Raw genomic sequence first — 21,476 nt, 5'->3', positions numbered from 1 at the left:
GGCTATTTGCAGATTAAGTTAACTCTGAGAGGTTACCCCAGATGTGAGCAGCAGGATGTCCACATTTGTGATTAGGAGCCAGGCTGAAAAAGGGTCACCTCTGCCCAGTGACAGCACAGAGTAGGTGTACCAGCGGGGACCGTATATTTGGAGGGCAACTTAGAATTCTTTATTAAACTATAACATGCTAAGACCCTTTGTTTCAGCAGCGACCCTCTTTAAAATGTACTTAATATCTGCACAAATATATAAAAGTAAATAATCTTGATTATGGTATTGGTTATAACAGAGAAAAATGGAAACTACCTCATGCCTATCAGTAAATATGTAATTTTTAAAGGAATGAGATACCAACATGGTGTTGGTTATGCAGAAGGGAAAGGAAATCCAAGGAGAGTATGTCACGTAATTCCACTTTTAAAAATGGAATTCCACTTTTAAAACAGTATGTATGTATGATTTGATACATTTTTTAAAAAGTGGAAGAATATTCTATTGTCAGCAGTTTTCTTGGGTTGGAACTATGGGGTTAGGAGTTGGAAGACCACGTATCTATTACATTTCTGGAATATTTTAGGGTTTTTTTTTTCATTGTAAGAATTAGATTTACTTTTTGTGCCAGGAAACAAAGTTTGGGGAGGAAAGTACATTTTGGGGAGGTGTCCTTGCCCAGCACCTCTGTGAACTTCCTGCTCATGTCCGGTGCCAGCCGAGGGTGATCAGCATGGGCTGACCTGTGTGCTGGGGCCCACACGGTCACACAGAGTGTCTGGAAGTTTCTGAAAGGCCCTGGCAGAGAAGGTTTAGCCAGAAGCCTTATTCCTCTTGGGGAACAGGCTTACGGTCCATTGGAACCCAGTCTCCCCATCCACAAAAGAGGCCTGTGGGGAATGTGGAAAAAGGACAAAATAGAGTCAAACTCCAGCAGGAAGAACTAAGTGGACTATGCAAGTGCGGAAATATATATAAAAATATATCCTTAAAGATATGCTGAAGCATTGGGGGAGTGGGGATTGCTTTCTTCCAGTAACATTTTTAAGAAAGAGGAAAATATTTTCTCTCCAGAATGGTCCAAAGCAGCAGTAGCCAGAATAGGCCCAGGAAGGGCTTCTCATTGCACTGTGAATCATGGGTGTCTGTCTAGCCTCTGCTCTGTCTGTCTGTCCAGCTCACATGACTACGAACAGTAGGAGCCCAGAAACCCTTTTCAAGTCCAAGTGCTTTTACTTAGGGATGCTGTCATGATCCCCAACACCCCACCGAGCAAGGGACAGTGACACCAGCCACCTGTCCCTGAGTGCTCACTGTGCTGGTACTATGTGCTGGGAAGCATTTTCTGGGGAATTCTCATAGCTGTGCCTGCTGGGAGGCTGTTGTTTTACCCAGCCTATAGGTGAGCAGCCGAGGCTTGGGGAGGTTGAGTGGGCTGAGGTCAGCCAACCCAGTAGATGACAAAGTTTTGATTTCAGAGCAGGCAATCTGATGACAAGGGCAACTCTGCTAACCTGTGGGAAGCTGGTGGCTGCAGGTCGACCAGCTTTCCAGTGAGACGGTGATCTAGGCTGGGGAAGTGTGGACAGTCACAACTGTGGCTCCCATTTTTCGACATAAGCATCTCTCAGTATTTAAAATAAAAAATAGCAAAACTTCATATGCATTGAGGCAGGCCCTCGGCACCATATTAAGTGGTCTGTGATTCCCTGATCCAAGTCATTCCTCCACACAATGCAAATATTTCTAAGAAAGGTCTAGCTTGGAACAGCCCCCAAGGGACTGTGAGACTGAAGCTTGCAAGGGCGTGGGTGGGGACAAGTATGACCTTCTTTTTGATAAAGCCACTGTGGGCTTCGGGTGGACTCCAAGATGTTAACAGACTGACAATGACACTGGGAACTGTCATAACGCAGCCTGGTATCCTTGGGCAAGAGGTTCCCTCTGGGCTTTAATCTGCTCCTCTGTAAAATTGACAGCATCGGCCTGGATGCCCTCACGGGGCAGAGAGAAGCAAATGAGCAATTAATGTGGAAGGTCTGGCCCAGTATCAGCATCTACAGAACCGATGAAGTATCTTCATTAGGTCGGAAGCTTGAGTAGCTGCAAAGATATGGTGCCAACCAATCTATCGGTCAGTCAGTCAATAGCACAGGGCTTGGAATCGGTCCTGCACACTCGCCCTGCTTTGCTGCTTCTTACGGGTGTGCTTTCCAGTGCTGTTGTAAGTGTCTGTCCCTGCTGTCTCTGCCTGCAAAGTGATAAAGTAACAGGATGAGACTTTGTCTGTGTAGGTATGCACACGCACTACAGCACTGTGTTCTTTCCAGAGGCAGATACTGCATGTGGTTACTTGGAATGCTTTTCTTCCTCATTCTAAGCTTCAGAAATGACGATCACTGCTCTTCAGGCAGGCCTTCCCCTTACGCACTTCTTGACCTTTTCCCATCATTCATCTGATGCCGCTCAACCTAAGGAGAGAAGCCAGGAAGTCCGGGGGAGCTGACGGTGCTCCCCAAGCCTATGGGGCCAGAATTAGGCAGCATCTCTAGAAGCAAGCCTGGAGCACCACCGGCCTCTGGCGGGACAGGTGTGTACATCCGGGATCCCTCAGCTCTCGGGTTCCCTAGTTAGACATGTAGGAACCTGAGAAACTTTTGTTTCAGCCTTTGTTGTTTGTGTACAACACTTTCTACTTATTAGTTTTCCAAATGTGTTTGTATCATTTCTCTCTCCTTGGGTCATATTTGGGATGCAGGTGGCAGTTGAGGAAAAATCCCAAGTCCAATAGCCATCCCAGAGGGCCAAATTCTAGGTGGGAAAACAGTCCTTCCTGGCTAAGTTCTAAAGAAGGAGAAGCCCATCTCACAAGGCACATGCGGTTTTCCAGTGCGTCTCAGAGCCGATGATTTTTAAAGCAGGAACAAGGTTAGGGAAGATCATCTTTAATTAAATCTGCAGTCAGTCCCTCTAGGGCTTTGTGCTGTGTTCACCTCCTAAATTATACACTCCAATTAGCAGAGCCCTTTCTCCTGGCCTCCAGGTTTTTTTGTAGGTCTCACCATCCTCCAGCAGCTCCAATCTGTTTCTCTCTGGAAGCTTCATCCACAGGATTTCTTTGTACGGCTGCCTCAGGCTGCCCTGCTCCCCCCCACACACACACACACTCCTTGTGGTGTGTCTTTGCTGCGAGCCCGGCCAAGGCCCCAGCCTGCTCTATCCTCAGACCACACCACAGCCCATCCGCAACTGCCTATAGCTGCCCCACAGTCATTACTCCTGGCTCCTGTTCCAGATCTGTTGACCAGCATTTCCCCCTGCTTACAGAAGCGAAGCTTCCTCCTTCAGAGAGGAAAATCCAAGTATAAAAACACTTCCAGAAGAGGGGGAAGAGTCTGCTTAATGAAGCACAGGCTTGCTGACCCTTCTCCCCTTGAAATGATTAGAAAAAGTCAGTTGGTTTTTTAAGTCTTCATCACTTGATAAATGAACCATTTAAAAGGACCAGAAAGTGTAGAGTTTCTTTTACGTGATCCATATATTAATCCTAAAAGACTTCGGCTTCCTGGAATATCTATTTAGAGCTGTAGATTACTTAGCAGTCATGTTTAAAAATCATAACAATTAAGTGTTTCTGGTATACAAAAAACCTAAGGGGTAATATTGAAATATCTATATTTCTCTTTATTGGTTTATTTTTCTGACTTTTTATTTTATTACAGTTGTCCCAATTTCCCCCGTTGCTCTCCCTGGCCCCTCCCAACCCCCTCCCCCTGCTCTCACAATCAGTCCCCACCCTGTTGTCCGCGTCCATGGGTCATTCATACTTGTTCTGTAACTGAACCTTTCCCTTCTTCCTCCCCTTTGACCCCTCCCCTTTGACCCCTGTCACTCTGTTCCTCGTTTCCATGCCTCTGGTTCTGTTTTGTTCGTTTGTTCATTTTATTCATTAGGGTTCACTTATAGGTAAGATTATATGTCTCTATATCTATATCTACCTCTCATCTATTTATCTACTTGCCAGGAAGCATAAGAAGTAAAACATGCCCTCGTTGGTGTAGCTCAGTGGATTGAGCACAGGCCTGTGAACCAGAGGGTCGAAGTTTGATTCCCAGTCAGGGCACATGCTTGGGTTTTGGGCCAGTTCCCAGCCGGGGACACATGAAAGGCAACCATACATTGATATTCTTTCCCTCTCTCCTTCCCTTCTAAAGATAAATAAATTAATTATTTTAAAAAAAGAAGTAAGACATTATGTAACATTGACATCCTCTTTGTGCTCTCGCTGACCCTTCTCTCTCTTTTTGTAGAGGTAACTATGAACTTGAATTTGATATTTACCATTCCCATGAATACCTGGATACTTTTAGTACTTAGGCAGGATCTGTGAACAATGCTACATTAACAACTTTGTATAAAGGGTATCATACTCTGTGTATCTCTCTGCAGTGCAGTTTTTACATGTGAGTGTTTCCTGGGTTAATAACTGCGGCCACTGCATTTATTCTCCCGTGGATGGACATTCAGGCCAGCCCTGACCTTTAGTGATTCCGACAATGCTGCAGTAGACTGGCAGTGGGGATCTGCGTGTGTGACAGTCTCCACAAGTGAGTCCTAAGACGATCAGGTAAGTTTAGAAAACTCCAGAGCCAGCTTTTTCTGTAGAGGGCCAGGTCATAAATACTTTAAACTTTAACAGGGTCTGTTAACACCTCCCGCCCTCCCCTTACCACACCAGCTTCTTCATAACCCCCATAAAAATGTAAAAACCATTTTTAACCTAAGGACCGTTCACCATGCTGGCCGGTCTGGCCCACCAGCACAGGACGCCGGCTTTGCTTTGAGTACAGCTGGGGAAACGAAGTTATCTGTGTCTCTGAACCTACTAGATGTTGTCAAACGATCTCAGGTGACTCTGGGGAGCTGGAAAGTGTCACGTCCCTCTTCTCCCTGAAAGTTCCCCCCTCCCGCTCTCCCTCCTTCCTTGCTTTAAAAAAATTTTAAATTACTTATTTATGTGCATGTAAGTATAGTTATATAATATGCTATTGGCTATATTAGTTTCAGATGTACAACAGGGTGGCTCCTTCCTTGCTTTTGAGATGCTGCTCACCCAAAGGTTTTATCATTTTTTTATGGGACTTTCTGCTTAAACTCAGGTGTGCGTGGAGCACGCTCGAGGAAGGGCGCCACAGTCTCCCTTCCTCTCTAAAATTCCTGCGGAATAAGGCTCCTCCCACTCCAGAGGCCTGGGTGTGGCCCCGGGCAGGCGCCAGCGTGCGGACTCTTCCTTGCCTCTGGGGACCAGAGCTCCAGGACAGACACACACACAGGGGATGAGTGGAGCGGGCAGTGCTCACGCACACGTGGCCATAAACATGCTGGAATTACGTGGCCCACTTAATGACACCTGGTGATCCAGGCTTTGGATTTTTATGATTATCTAGGGAGGAAACAAATGGGAAATAAAAGGAATCCTGGAAGACAAAGAAAATACTCATGCAGAACAGTCTTGGAAATACGAAAGTAGGACAAATCTTGAAGGAGGGGTGAGGGTGAAGCCAGTATGTGTAAGGAAAAATGTGTCACAAGGAGCGCTGAGAAATAGGGAAATCCCAGACTATGGGCAGTGAGACTGGGAACAAGCTCACGCCAGGCACGCTGGATGCTTTTTAAATTAGAATTATACTATTAGAGGAACGGGCTGTCTGTCGGACTTGAGAAGAAAGCATTTTGTTCTCTGAACTGATTTGTTGGTCTGGATAACACTTGGTAGACCAGGGAAATACAAAAGCACCCTGTGGCCTAACAGGCATGGCGTCATTTAACCATTAAAGACGGTGAATGAGAACTGGGGGGGCGGAGGCTGCAGGAACAGCTGTGATGACTGCTGAGCCCTTGGCAATGCACCGGTGAGGAGCAAACTCAGCAAAAGCAGCCGTTTGGCTTTGTGTTGTATGAACAGGGAGGAGGCTGCAGCGAGTCCCGGACCCGGACACAGAGAGGAGGGATGCTGTTGGACAGTTTAGCAGCACCTTGTGCACAGCTCTCCATCCTGCAGTACCGAATACGCGCACAGGTTGCCATGCTCGCACTCTGGTTCTGCCAGCGTTCTGCACTCCAAGTTTTCCACGTCTGCTGACCTACAAGGAGCCACCAGCAGCAGGGTGGCACTCCTGGCAGGTGACACCCCCCTCACACAGAAAATAGCAGGCACATCTCCGAAATCTGTCTCTGCTCTGTGGTGGCTCCCTCCTGTCTCTCCTATCACACGGTGGCCTGCTCGGCCATGCTTAGAGACACCCCAACACAAGCCTTGGGAGAGTAATTTCACCCACTACAGGGCTGAGAAGCAGTCACCTATTTGTTCCTTGTCCCGGTTATGCGTCTCCTAAGGAGATTGTAGGACGGGTAGAAATACCTCCTTTCCTTCTGTCTCCATGCCAACAGTGAGCGTACACGTCCTGTCTGTCTTTCTCTGTCCTCCCTGAGCCCTGCAAGGACACATCCTGGCGGCAGAGTATTGATTACCTCCTTGAATTCACTCACGTGACCTCAAGTACTTTGTCTTTATGCCTTCCGTCCGAAGCCAAGCGCGCTCTTTTTATTGTCCAATGTAGAGGCCAATTTTGCAAAGTCTGAAAGAAAAAGAGATAGTTGCCTATCATTTGTAGAAAATACACCCTTTGAATTTAATGGCTGATATTAGTGACATTTTATTAAGTGTTTTCATCTATTTCATTTGATACTCAAAGCAACTCTATGAAGTAGGTGAGGCAAGTATTATTATTCAGCGTTTTTTTTTAATTTTCACATTATTGATGAGATATTTAAAGTAAGAAGAGAATTTTAGGCCTTCCAGGAATTTCAAAAGTTCCCAGAGCTGGTAGCATGATGCGTCTGGGACTCAGCCCCAAATCTCAATTCTGGGAAAATTCTGCTATTTCTAACTATACTGTCGCTTAGATCAGGGTTCTCCAGAAAAACAGAATCCACAGGACACACACATACGCACACATATGCATATACCCATACAAGTGAATATGTGTGTACACATACATAGATACATACATGTGTGTGACTACATATGAAATTTGTTACTTAAAGGATTGCAGAATTTGTATGTACCTATAGATGTTTGTATATTATATGTTATATTTACATAACATATATAAATAGGGAATTACTATTATCTTATGGAACTGGCTATGTGATTGGAAGGGTTGGCAAGTTCAAAGTCAGTTAGGCAGACCAGCAGGCTGGGCACTTAGGTAAGAGTTAATGCTGCAGCTTTGAGGAAGACTTTCTCTCCTCTTCAGGTCTCAAACTGATTAAACGAGGCTTACCCACATTACCAAGGTTCATCGTTGTTTACTGTCAACTGGTTGTAGAAGTTGTCCACGTCTACAAAATACCTTCTCAGCAACACCTGGATTACTGTTTGACTAGGTAGCTGGGCAGTGAAGCCTAGCCATATCGGCACATAAAATGAACCATCACAACTATATTATAGCAATCCTCCTAGGAATGTGATTATTACCAAGTAAGGTCATGTGTGCAGGTACTGGGGGTTAGGATTTCAAAATCTTCTGGTGAGGGACACAATTAAACCCCTGACACTGGCTTTCATACTGAACCCAGTGAATTGTAAACTGTGCTTCTGCTCTGGCCCTGAGGCCGGTGCGAACATGACTGAGGACCGAATGCCCAGTTCCTACCTGCACTGTGGCGTGTGCAGAGGAGTCCCCACCAGAGTGACGTTGGGGTCATTGCACTGTTATTTTAATGTTTGCTCTTGTTATATTTTAATGTGCACTGTTGTTATACTGTATATCTTGCAGTACACTCAGTCATTTGGTGGTGCTGGTGCAGAAAGATGGGTTGGAATGAAAACTATCAATAGCAATAAAAAGTATCAGGAAGGCCAAACACCGTGCAGCCCCATGCTGTTAACTTCCGAAGAGAGAGAGCTTGCTGAACTATCAAAGATGATGCTAGATAATTTTCAAAAACCATGGCTACATGGTTGTTGGTTTACAGGCTGTGGGAAGTTATTCCCCCCACTTTGCATGTATTTCCGTATAAACATTAGTTTGGGTTACATAAGGCCCTCACGCCAAATCTTTTCTGCTGCTCCCCCATAGGTGTGTAACACTGTGCTCTCTTCCAAGTGTTTTTGCAAATATCACCTCATTGATCTAGGTGTCATATCACACACTGTCACCCTGAAGTATACAGGGAGGGTGATGGTTCCTACTCCCAGGCACAGAAACTGAGCTGCTGAGGTAGGGAAGGCCTGAATGGAGACCCCATGACAGGGCTTGCCTCCCCGGGCAACAGGTGGATGACCTTGTCAGGAGAACAGTAAAACCCTGTCATGTCTGGCACTGCTGAGTCAGCCAGTCTAAGGCACTGGTTCCAAAGCTCCCGGCAAAGCAGGAAAATCCTTAATGACAGCAAAAGATGCAACTGCCCAATGTCAGTTCATCCCACTGGGCACACAATTATTGTTGAAGTGGAAATCAAATGCTTGATCATGAGTTGTCCTGAGGTGTCCTCCTTTGGAAAGCAATTGGCCAAAAATTAATTGCCTGATTAAAGTCAGTTTTGCAATTAACTGAAAATCAAGCTGGGAGGTGCTGGTCACTAAAGAAAGGATGTTGCCTTTCAGAATAGTTCTCGGTTTTCTGCTCCAGGCACTCCACAGCCTTCTACCACTATCTATCTTGTCATCACTCTCCTTCAGACAAGATCAGACACCCTCCCTTCCCACAGCACCTGTCTGGGAGGAACTGAGCCATACTGGCTGGGTTCTGGAAGAATGAGTCCCTGAGATGCCCTTGGACACAGACAGTCATTGGCAGGAAATGAATCCGAGTGGTGCTATCCAAGTCAGATCAAAAGCCTGTCACTTGCTGGAAAGTGTGCTGGGTGCTCAAGTTCAATGGTGAGTGAGAGTAATAGTTTCTATTTTCTAAGGCTCCACCATGTGCCAATACAGCTCTAAATACTTCCCATGTATAATATTCCTTCATTTAATCCTTACAACATTCTTATGAGACTGGTAGGTGCTAAATCTATCCTTTTTTACAGATAAGGGAACTGAAGCTTGGGATTGGTAAGAAACGTGTCCAGGTATACAGTTAAGAGGAGAGCCAGAAAATGAAATCTAGTTGGTCTGACTTCAAAGCAAGGTCTTAACGTACCATATAAACATCAAGGCACTTATGGTCCATCAGGAGAGAGGCCATGCCAATAGGAATTATGACACAAGGACTGTGATGAAGGCTATGAGAGCAGAGAAAAAGGACACTGCATGGAGTCCTGGGGTGGGGGGAATTATGGGAGTACTTCCGGAGTGGGGGTCCTAGCTGCATGTCCCCATGGCACTCTGTGATGGTCAACTTCATGTCAACCTGACTATCCCATGGGTGCCTAGATATGAGGTCAAACATTACTCTGGGTGTTTCTGTGAATGTGTTTTAGATCAGGTTAATATTTCAACTGGTAGACTAAGTAAAGCAGATTGATCTCCCTAGTGTGGGTCAACTTCATCCAATAAGTTGAAGGTATGAGTAGAACAAAAAGCTGATGTTTCTCTGAGTAAGGGAGAATTCTTCCTGTCTGACTGCCTTTGACTGGGGCCATCAGATCATTTTCTGCCTTTGGACTGGCTGAACTTGGGCTCTTCCTGGACCTTTGGCCTGTTGGCTGGCTCACACGGGTCTCCGGCTTGTCCACTCACTCTGCACATCTTGAGACTGCCCCACCACCATGATCCTGTGAGCCAACTACTTATAATAAACTTTAAAAAAATCTTTTTCTCTCTCTCTCTCTCTACACACACACACACACACACACACACACACACACACACACACACACACTCTCACACTTTCTATCGCGTATTTGGCTGTTTCTCAGAGAATACTTAATACACACACCCTGCTCTCATTCTGTATCATACCACCTAGTGAAGCATCTTATATATATAAACTGCCTTTTTAATTGTGTCCCTTCACTGGGTTGCAAGCTCAGTGGGGCATAAGAGACCAGTTCTGCTTGTTTGTGGCAATATCCTTGGTGCCTGGTGCACCTTGGGTGAGTACTAGCAGAATGCCGGCTGACTGGTTGACTAGCAGAATGAATGAGGTGCTGGGACCCCAAGGACAAATGGGGAAAAGCTAGGAGGAGGCCTAGGAGGCAGTTGGGTTGGAAGGTGGAGAAGGAGGTTGCAGCAGGGGTAACGGCAAACTCAGGGGTCTAGTCAAGCAAGGGCTGGGGGTGGGGTGAGTCTCAGTCATCATAATCCAGCAGGATTGGAGGCTGGGGGTGGGGAGAGAAGTTGCTCACAAAGAGCTTCACATACGTGTTAAGTTTGGACTTGACCCAAATTTGAAGCCATTGATGAGGTTTTGGAATCTATCTTGCAAGATTACCTTGGGCAGGGTATTTGGGCATGGGTTTTGTTGTTGTTTGTTTTTTGTTTGTTTTCTGTCATTAGACAAATGTGGGAAGTATCTCTCCAAGGTTGCTGTGAGAATCCCATGGAAAGTGCCATTGCTGTGCAAGGTGACGCAGGCTAGGGGTGTGACGGGAGCTGGAGTAGGGCCAGTGGGGGGGGGGTCACCTCACCCTTGGACATGGATTAGACATGCCCAGATGTGAAAATCAGCAGCATGTGGTGACCAGTCTCCAGTGGCACCATGTCATCCAGTGACAACGCCTTCCCCGAGTGCCCAACACCGAGGCGGAATTTCTATCTTGGTAGCAGCTAGATGAGTAAGTGGTGTCTAGGGACATTCCCTGGGGAAGAATGCCAGCAGCAGGAGTCAAAGTCTCTGTGTTGAAAGCAAGGACCACTGAGAGGACTTCCAGCCAAGATGGAAATGTAGGTAGACACACTGTGCCTCCTCGCACAACCAAAAGAAGGACAACAACAATCTAAAAACAAACAGAAAAGCCAAGCAGAACACACAGAAAACTGAACTGTATGGAAGTCCAACAACCAAGGAGTTAAAGAGGAAACACTCATCCAGACAGGCAGGAGGGGTGGAGATGGGCAGCCAGGGTGAAGGGGGCTGGTGGCAAGGCAGCGGCTGGCTGACCCAGTGAGGCAGTGGATTATGGAACAGGGCTCAGGGCAGGGGCTCAGTGCACAAGGTGACTGGCTGACTGAGCAGTCCCATATTCGTATGCATATAAACCAGGCAAAACTGGGGAATGAGACAGACTGTGCAACCCAGGGGCCCAGCTCAAAGAAATAAAGCCTCAAAACACTGATTGAAAACACCTGTGGGGGTTGAGATGCCAGGAGAAACTCTCAGCCTCATAGGAGAGTTTGTTGGAGAGACCCGCAGGGTCCTAGAACATACGCAAACCCACCCACCTGGGAATCAGCACCAGAAGGGCCCAATTTGCTTATGAGAAGTGGGGGAAGTAACTGAAATCTGGCAGAGAGTGGAGCAAGCACCACTGTTCCCTCTTGGACGCCTACCCTACATACAGCATCACAACACAGCAACCTGGGTTACTCCATTCTGGTGAATACCTAAGGCTCCACCCCTTACTACGTAACTGGCCATCAAGACAAAAAGAAAATGGCCCAAATGAAAGAACAGATCAGAGCTCCATAAAAAATACAACTAAGCGATGAGGAGATAGCCAACCTATAAGATGCACAGTTTAAAACACTGGTAATCAGGATGCTCACAGGATTGGTTGAATTTGATCACAAATTAGATGAGAAAATGAAGGCTACACTAAGTGAAATAAAGGAAAATGTATAGGGAATCAATAGTGACAGGAAGGAAACTGGGACTCAAGTCAATGGTTTGGCACAGAAGAAAGACAGAAATCTCCAATCAGAAAAGAATGAAGAAACAAGAATTCAAAAACCTGAGGAGAGGCTTAGGGACCTCTGGGACAACTTTAAACATTCCAACATCTGAATCATAGGGGTGCCAGAAGGAGAAGAGGAAGAGCAAGAAACTGAAAATTTATCTGAAAAAATAATGAAGGAGAACTTCTCCAATCTGGCAAAGGAAATAGACCTTCCAGGAAATCCAGGAAGCCCAGAGAGTCCCAAAGAAGTTGGACACAAGGAGGAACACACCAAGGCACATCATCATTATGTTACCCAAGATTAAAGATAAAGAAAGAATCTTAAAAGCAGCAAGAGAAAAAGAGACAGTTACCTACAAAGGAGTTCCCATAAGACCATCAGCCGATTTCTCAAAAGAAACCTTACAGGTAAGAAGGGGCTGGAAAAAAGTATTCCAAGCCATGAAAGGCAAGGACCTATGTCCAAGATTACTCTATCCAGCAAAGCTTTCATTTAGAATGGAAGGACAGATAAAGTGCTTCTCAGATAAGGTCAAGTTAAAGGAGTTTATCATAACCCAGCCCTTATTATATGAAATGTTAAAGGGACTTATCTAAGAAAAAGAAGATAAAAATATGAACAGTAAAATGACAGCAAACTCACGATTATTAACAACCACACTTAAAACAAAAACAAAAACAAACTAAGCAAACAACTAAAACAGGAAAAGAAACACAGAAATAGAGATCACATGGAGGGTTATCGACAGGGGCGTGAGAGGGGAAGAGAAGGGGAAAAGGTACAAAGAATAAGTAGCATAGAGAATAGGTATAAAATAGAAAGGGGGAGGGTAAGAATAGTATAGGAAATGTAGAAGCCAAAGAATTTATATGTATGACTCATGGACATGAACTAAAGGCAGGGAATGTGGGTGGGAGGGGGTGTGCAGGGCAAAGGGGAGTGAAGGGGGGAAAATGGGACAACTGTAATAGCACAATCAATAAAATAAATTTTTAGAAAAAGCAAGGACCATTGAGTTCTGAGCTAAAAAATTTTGGATTCATTTAAGGGCCATCTCTCTCCACACACTATTGGTGGTTATTCTTACTCACCATATAGCCAGGTCAGCTGCTGACAAGACCTTTTCATCAGTCAAATGTACTATAGTGAGTCCTCACTTAACATCATCAATAGGTTCTGTGACTTTAAGCAAAATGATGTCTACCAACACCAATTTTACCATAGGCTAATTGTTATAAACAGGAGTAAGTTCCTGCAGCATCCCATCAACATTACCGTCAAGCGATGCTCTTGGACGACTTGCCGCACTCCATATGGAAAAATGTGGACAGCGAATAGATTAAATAAACATTATAGTGTTCCAAACCTCAGTTTGCTCCCAGGTAAACTCTTACAGCACTCACTGATTGTAATTATTTTTGTGCTTACCCAAACGTGATTTTTCATCAACATTATCTCAAAAGGAAAGGTTATCAGAGTGATCTGTGGCACACAGAGGTGTTCAGTACAAATGAATTAATAACTACACTCTCCTTTGGAGGGTGAGTAGGTTAAATAAATATTCTAAAGCCTTCCAAATTCCAGTTTGCTCCTAGGAGGATAGTCTTTTCCTGAGCTCACTGGAGCACAGGTGCCAAACATAAGGCCCGCGGGCCAAATCCGTCCCTCCACCTTGTTTTGCTCAGCCCTGCACCTTATTTCTACCTGGCAGCAGTGGCAAGCTCTCGATTAACTATTAAGGAGTAGTTGCATTTATACAGTCCTAAAATTACATTCAGCCCTTTGAAGACAACCTTGAGGCTGATGTGGCCCCCGGTGAAAATGAGTTTGGCACTCCTGCCCTAGAGGAAGAGAGGCAGTCTGGTTTTTCCAGCAGTATGGCACCAGGCACAGGACGGGTAGGATTTTGTTTTGGGTACTAGGACAATGGAAATGCAGCAAATGCTTACAAAATGTCAGCGATTTGCACAACCCAGCTTATGAGGATGGCAGATGCTAGATAGGTTTTTAAGATTTGGGGGCATTACTGGGAACTTGGACTCTGTTGTCAGACTTATGTGAGCATCAAAAATCCAACATGACTCCTATAGTCTGAACAGGCACTTACGAAGTCAAACTGGTACCTTCTAGGGTAGAAGTGCCACCAGATGGAGAGCAAAATGTAATGACTAGCCTGAGGGCTAGTTATTATTTCTTTTTTCTTCTTCATTTAATTTCTTGTGCTTTATCCTCCCTTTTTCCTGCCTTTTCTTGTCCTCTCTTCACTCTTGAACTGATCTCCCCTCTTCCTTGAACTCCCATTTCAAGGGGTGAGAGCCACGTGGATAAGCAGGTGCGTAGTGCAGCAAATCGGATGTCCAGTGAGTTACCTAGAGACAGTCACATGCTTACTGCACAGCCCTTGTTTCCCAGGGCCAGTGAAGTGGGATGAACAGAAGGGTGACAATGACACAGCATACGGGCCCCACGTGGGGAAGACTGAGCAGGAAATTGCATGTGGCCCTAAGGGCTGTAGGAATTCAGAGAAAGTGGAAAGGAAGGAGGAGTCAGATTCTGATGGGAGAAGATGAACCTGCCAGGTATGAGGATTAGTCTGAGCACAGACAGGTAAGACATCATGAGAAGACCAACCTGGCTGGTGTGAAAGGCCCACAACCTTTTTAAGATCACAAAGAAGTGGTAGACTCACCAAGGGCCTGGCAGTGTCTAGGGGGTATGAGGGAGCACACTGAATAAGGGTTTTTGTTTAAAAAAAAAAAGGTGAGTGGAAAAGGCTGGGTTAAACAGGCGGCATCTCCATACTGTAGGAGGGTGCAGCCAGGGGGCCCCCAAAAGAAAAATTTGCAGTGGGGTCCAGAACTCAGGGTGTCCAGGAAATATTAAAAATATGGGCTCTTCTCACCCCCACAAGTCTGAGCTGGGGGGATGGAATACATGAAGCAGGGCCATTGAGTTGTTTTGCAGAGCAATAGTTTAGCAGATAACCTCTAGAATGGTCATTTAACATATCTGTAACTTTTAACTGGTTTCATAGATATGTTAAATAGCTGTGGCCATACTTTGAGCCAGGGAGAAGGGAGTGACTTCCATCCAGGATGTAATCGGGAGGTAACACCCCCTGGTTACAGCACCTGCGTGAGAACTTGGAGTTGCATGTCTCCATGCCATGGGGCCATACCTGCCCAGACTCACTATGGCAGCCCAGTAAAGCTGGGAGGATATGGGAGTGCTGGCAAGTGTAGCCAATTGTGGGAGGATTTGGAAATGGGGCTGCAGAGGAAGATTGGTGTGGGGATTTAATCGGTGGCAGCCACTGGAGGGAGAACTACACGTTTTTGGCCAGAATGGGGACTCCTGCAGCCTTGTGAGAGAGAATCACCATGTAGCTTTAGCAGAGAGAACCACATGGCTTTGGCCAGAGTAGGGGGGACCCCCCCCCATTGCCCGCAGCCATGAGAAGAATCACCATGCAGCTTTAGCAGAGAACCACCATGCGGCTTTGGCAGACAATCATCACGTGGCTTTTTATTTCTTTTCCTGAGATATGGTACCTTGGACTAGGTAAGGGTGGAAAGAAGGACTGTGTGTGTTTGTGGGTGTTTTAAGGGACTTTGGGATTTTGATGAAGACATTAAGTCATTACTCTTGAGTCTGTATAACTTGAATAAATAGTTCCTTTCCTTTTCACCAATCTCTAACGTGGAGAGCTGTAATTCTCTGGTGAAGGGAAAGGCGAACCTAGTACAGGGGACCCCAGAGAAGGGGGGTCAACCAGGTAACATTGTGGGACCCCCTCCCCTGGCAGCCAATCCGGGAAAACATGGGAGACCACACGTGCAGTAGCTTTAAAGTAATACAACTACTTGTACGTGCTCACTAAAAGCCTGCCAAACCTAGCCAGGAAGGATCCGCCCTATAAAGATAGAATTCCTTCAGCCCATGAGGTCAATCTCTGCTTGGAGTTGGCCTGCTCCCATGTTCTCTGCTATAAACTCTGGGTGTTCGGTCAAATCTTTGTCCCGATCACCAAGAACCTGGTTACCTGTGCCCGCCTGTGGCAGTATGACTCCCTTGACGTACGTTCTGACTCTGCTACTTACACCCACAGAAAGTTAGCATATGGCTTTTCCTTCTCTGTCCCTGTGGAAAATGGCAGGTCACCTGCATGTCTGTCCAGCCTGCTGTAGCTCTCACTCTCGAGGAAGGAGCGTTGGGGGCATCGCTGCTCCGGAATGTTCTTAGGGCTTCCTGAAGGCCCACCAGGGACCGTGTGGAGACGGGCAGAGGGCCAATCTGTCCAATTCCTGGGGTGAGTAATGAACAGCGCAGCAGCTAAAGTTGCTGTTTCCATTTGAGGTGAAATTAAAGCTTAAAACGTCACTTTAAAAATATATTTCAAAAATATTTCATTTATTTATTTTTAGACAGAGGGGAGGGGAGGGAGAAAGAGAGAGAGAGAAAGATCAATGTGTCATCGCCTCTCATGCACCCCTTACTGGGGGCTTGGCCTGCAACCCAGGCTGGTGTAGCTCAGTGGACTGAGTGCTGGCCTGTGAACCTAAGGGTCACAGGTTCAATTCCCAGTCAGGCACTTGCCCAGGCTGCAGGTCAAATGTCTTTTCAAGCCATGCTGGGATAGATTAAAAGGGCAAATTGGTCATCAAATAATACCGTCGGGGAACCACAACACGTCCATTCTTGGCCTTGACGTAAGAAATCCTAAATGAATCACTTTATGGGTCTTTCCAGGAGAGAGACCTGAGGTGAAACGTGTGTCCTCCATTCTCTTTCTCTCTACTCTCTTCCTCCACCACACTTCCCTTTTATTTATTTATCCCTTCTTTCGTTCATCCATTCAGGAGGCGTGGCCAGGGCCCCGGGAAGGGAAAAACAGGAGATGAGGGGAGGAGCCGAGATGGTGGTTTTCAGCTCAGCTAAGCTCTGTGAGCTTTGGGGTCTCGGAAGCGAACCTAGAGAGCAGCACGACCTTGCCTTTGTTCTGGGCGGTGAACCAGTCCGTACTGATGGTAAGATTTGGACAAAAGACACATGGACACGCTTCCTCATCCTGCTCCATAGCAAACAAACATAAAGCACTTTTCCCTCAAACCAACCAGTGAACAGAAGGTGCGATATTGTGATTTCTTATGTACATTTGGTCTTAGTCCCAAGGTCTGGAACAGAGCTCCTGAAAGCCTTGGAATTTCCAAAGTGATGAGAGCAATGAAAGCTGTCTTTTGTTATGTTAATGAGATGGCTTTTGGAAAGCCCCTAGGTCACTTGCAGAGGGGGACTGGTTGCCAGGGGAAACCACCCTGTAGTGAGATGGTTGGAATTCCAGGACTACCCCCTGATTTTTAGGGAGGAGAGTGGGGGTGGAGGCTGAATTGATCTTCAATGACCATGATTACAAGTATGTAATGAAGCCCCCAGAAAACTCCAGGAGGTTCCGGGAGAATGGGACACCCAGAGAGAGCATGGGAACCAGCTCGGTGCCCCTTGCCATGTACCTTGCCCTGTGCATCTTTTCCATGGGCTGTTCCTGAATTATATCCTTTTATAATAAGCAAGTGATGTAGTAAGTAAAATGTTTCTCTGAGTTCTGTGAGCTGCTTTAACAAATGAATCACACCCAGGGAGGGGTCATTGGCACCTCTGATTTATAGCGTGTTGGTCAGAAGCACAAGTGACAGTGTGGCCTTGTGATTGTTAACAGAAGTGGTGGGGTCAGTGGTAGGGCTGAGCCCTCAACCTGTGCAGTCGGCTGCTATCTGGGGCAGACAGCGTCAGAACTGAGTTGAATTGTGTAAACCCAGTTGGTATTGGAGAACTGCTTTTGGTGGTGGGCACCCCCTGCTGCGCGCACATACACGTGTTAGAATTGGGTATAGCATCATTAGAAGGTTGACAAATGTTTGTAGTGAACTAATTTTAGTACAAACTTCTCAACTCTCTCACATCGCGGCATGCACAGAAAAAGGTATTAGATAGCACATTGGTGCAAATGGACGAGCTGAAGGTGAGGCCTCTGAGAACAGACCTGTAACCCTCCAGGACAGCACAGGAGAACATTCTGAATTTCAGGAGCCCAGTCAGCTGTGCTACCTGAGGAGGGGAGGGGACAGGGTATTCACTATAGAGCAGCGGGCAATTCTCCCAGAGACCGACTTTCCTGCCATTGATTCCTCCTGTAACAGAGTGAAGTGCTGCCTCTCTCTGAGTCTTCATTCTAGCCTGCGTCTTCCCTCTGGCCTTCAGACTAACAGTTCCTGCTATAGATATGCTAATTATTAGAGGAATTGGAGTTTGACACATAGGGGAAGCCTCAAGACTGGATTTAGAGCAGCCTGGGTCAAGGGAACCACGCGCTTTAGAGATTTCTTTCACTTCCTTAAATCCCTGTTGGCACCCAGATGTCTGGTGGGTGGGCACACACTTCTTACCCTGCCTGTTCTCCCTTCCGCTGACGTAAAAGAAGCCTGAATACTGGACTCTCTTAAGATGGATTTGGGGAAGCCCTCCAGGCCCCGTGTTCTCAAACTGGCACCTTCTAGATCACAAAAACTTTCTTTACTACAAACTATATACGACATTTTGAATACTGGCCTTTGAAGTGCTGAGCACACAGACCTTGAACTTGTAACACCCCCACCCTTCCTGGCTTGCTTTGCCCCTCTGTGATTCTTTCTGACAGTAATCAAAAGCTCTCTTCAGGGATCTTGCCTTTACTTCTCCGGAAAAGATTGCTTACGCTCCACAGGGCAGTGTGAAAGGTAAGAGGATAGAACTGTCAGAGGGTATTTGTCGAACCACATCTCTGAGTCAGCTTCTCCCAGCAGCTTTCTTCCGGTCTTATTCAGAGATGCAGCCCCTGACTTCAGACCTCAGAAATCAGCACTTTAAGGGGCACGCCCCCCAAGGGTTCCTCAGGTCACACTTTGGGAACCTTGCCACAAGCAGCAAGGGTCCTTTCCTCTCTTTACTTCTTTTATTAACTGCATGTCTACATGCTGAGAGTCACAGAGCACTTACATTTAAAGAGAATCTGAGAAGACGGTACAGAAAGGTCCATATATACCACACCATTTTCCCCTATTATTAACATTTACCTTAGTATGATACATTTGTTAAAATCAATGAACCAAATTGGTGTGTTTTGGTTAACTACAGCCCATAGTTTATTTAGATTTCCTCAGCTTTTACCTAACGTCCTTTTTCTGTTCCAGAATCCTCTCCAAGGTGCCGTATTGCATTTTTTCCATCATCTCCTTAGGCTTTTCTTCACTGTGGCAGTTTCACAGATTTTCCTTCTTTCGATGATCTTGACAATTTTGAGAAGTACTGCTCAGGTGTTTCAGAAAGTTCATGGACCAGAATTAGGCTGAGGTTTTCCTCAGGATTAGACTGGGACTATGGGTTTTGTGGACTAAGCCCGCAGAGGTGCAGTGTATTCCCATCATACCGAGGTGTGCCTTGCTGTCAACATGGTTTACGACGGTTGATGTTGACCTTGATCACCTGCCTGAGGAAGTGTCTGTCAGTTTTCTCCACTGTAAAATTACTTTTTTGGCATGCTCTTTTAACCATAAAAGAGCCGTGTTCTCCAATTGGATTTCTCAGCAAGAAAGCTGGCATTTTGTCTATCCCCGTGTCTTACTTTTCAGTTGATTCCACACTTGAGAAAGGAAGAAATAAATGGATGTCATCTATCAGATCCCTAATGACTCAATACTATCCATCTGGCAAAATACTGCTCAGCCTTTAAGGCTCACCCAAGCATTGCCTCCTCCTCGAAGCCTTCCTTGATCTCCCCAGGTGAAGTCAATGTGTCCTTTTAGGTGCTCCCACAATCTCCACACATCTTGTGGGACCCTTCACTTGATCATTCTCTTTGCTCTTTCCTCCACAGGACCATCAACCCCTCAAGGGCACTGGCCATTGGTTTCTATTGGTTTCCATGTCCCTGCAACCTGGCTCAGAGTCTGGAATTTAGAAGCTGCTTAGTAAATGTTTGCAGAATGAAGAACCATTCACTCCAAATTCCCTACCAGTGAGGGTTGCCAGACTCCTCCAGGATGGAGACTTAGTGTGACCCTTCTTGGGGATGGTTTGAGGAAGGCATCCATTCTCTACAGCTCCTTGGGAAGGAGAGAGGGCTGCCTCACTGGTGCAGCTGTAGTACTACTCTATTCAGGACCGTGTTCCATTAAGACTCAGGACTCCATTAATGTTTATGGTTATTACTGAATGAGCGGCAGAAGGAAGGTCATCTTCTCTGGGTATTAGTCTTCCTGTTGGTTGAGCCTTTTCAAAAAAAAAATCTCAAAAAAAGGAGTATAGTCTTAGAAATGAAAAATAGGGATCACCATAATAGCTATCACTGATAAACACCATACTAGAGGTTTTATTCATGTGATATTCAATTCTTCCAACCGGGCAAGGTAGATTATTGCCTGGGCCTTACCTGAAGGTCATATAATTAGAGACCAAGAGAGGTAAAGCAACTTGCTCAAGATCACACAGCTATAAAGACCTGGACCTAAGTGGGTCTAATTCAACGTTCATTTTATTTCTACTGATTCTACACTGATTCCCTTTCTGCTTTTCTTCATTTTCTGATTCTGGAGTTAGCTGAGTTTAAGAGATAAGAGAAAGCACACAGTATTGGCCAACAATTCATAGCAGATGGACTCAGTTTCTGTTCTTTTTTTTCCTCAAATAAGACTCCATTTTTGTAATCTCCCAAAAGAACACTAACTATGAACTGTTTCTGTACATTTTACACAAATCTTCACTGCTATGACTGTATTTTCTTGACTTTAAGATGCACACTTGCCTACATTAACATCCCCTAAAATTTAAATGACTCTTTGGTTGCATTTGACCTAGATTGAAATCAACTTTCTTATGAGGGGCTCTTAAGCTCTATTGCAAGTTGTCTCTGAGGGTCCTACCTGCTTGGGTTCATATTCTCCAGGGAATAATTTTTTCAATCAGTACAGGTTGAGATAGGCATTGCTTTCACTTTTTGTGGAGTGGAGTTACTCTTATTTGGCCCTATACCAAAGTCATAGCCTTTTGTGAACCAGCTTTGTTTGAAGAGTCTCCCAATATTGGACAGATTTTTCTTTCTGATTGTCACATAAAATGAAGATGTGTCTTTCTGTCAATGATATTTCAGATCCAATGAAATGCAGTGTTTGAGGGCTGATGTTCATTTCAATCAGTGTGGTAGCCAGTGTCTGTAACGCCTCCTAATTTCCATGATTCTTGCCTCATGATATTTACACTGGGAGTCCCCTCTTACTGAATAAGGCTTATCTATGCAACCAATTGGACATTATGGAAATGACACGGTGTGACTTCCAGTGATGGGTGGTAAAAGGCCTTACTGATTCCATTGTGTTCTCTTTTGGATCACTCATTTTGGAAGAAGCCAGCTACCATGTTGTGAGGACACTCAGTCCCACAGAGAGATCCATGCAGAGGACGAGGAGCTTCTGCCTGCAGTCAGCAGTAACTTGTCAGGCATGTGAGGGCGCCAACTCAAAGGCAGATCCTTCTGCCCCAGTCAGGCCTTCATGTGACCACATCCCTGGCCGACATCTTGACTGCAGCCTTACGAGAGACCCCGAGCCAG

General features: G+C 45.7%; 1 long non-coding RNA gene across 1 annotated transcript; it reads left to right on the top strand.

Annotated features, from left to right (window-relative positions):
- Positions 1 to 2,494: 2,494 nt before the first annotated feature.
- LOC128627972 (uncharacterized) lies at positions 2,495 to 20,697 on the top strand. Its single transcript, XR_008392276.1, has 6 exons — positions 2,495 to 2,581; positions 4,441 to 4,618; positions 15,993 to 16,145; positions 16,696 to 16,863; positions 19,501 to 19,651; positions 19,746 to 20,697. It is a non-coding gene; the product is annotated as an uncharacterized LOC128627972 (long non-coding RNA).
- Positions 20,698 to 21,476: the final 779 nt, after the last annotated feature.

The sequence above is a fragment of the Artibeus jamaicensis genome, unplaced genomic scaffold (genome assembly GCF_021234435.1).
Source record: "Artibeus jamaicensis isolate MK-2021 breed Jamaican fruit bat unplaced genomic scaffold, CSHL_Jam_final contig_497, whole genome shotgun sequence".
Lineage (NCBI taxonomy): Eukaryota > Metazoa > Chordata > Mammalia > Chiroptera > Phyllostomidae > Artibeus > Artibeus jamaicensis.
Note: the sequence above shows the minus strand (reverse complement) of the source record. Positions and strands in the feature narration are given on the sequence as shown.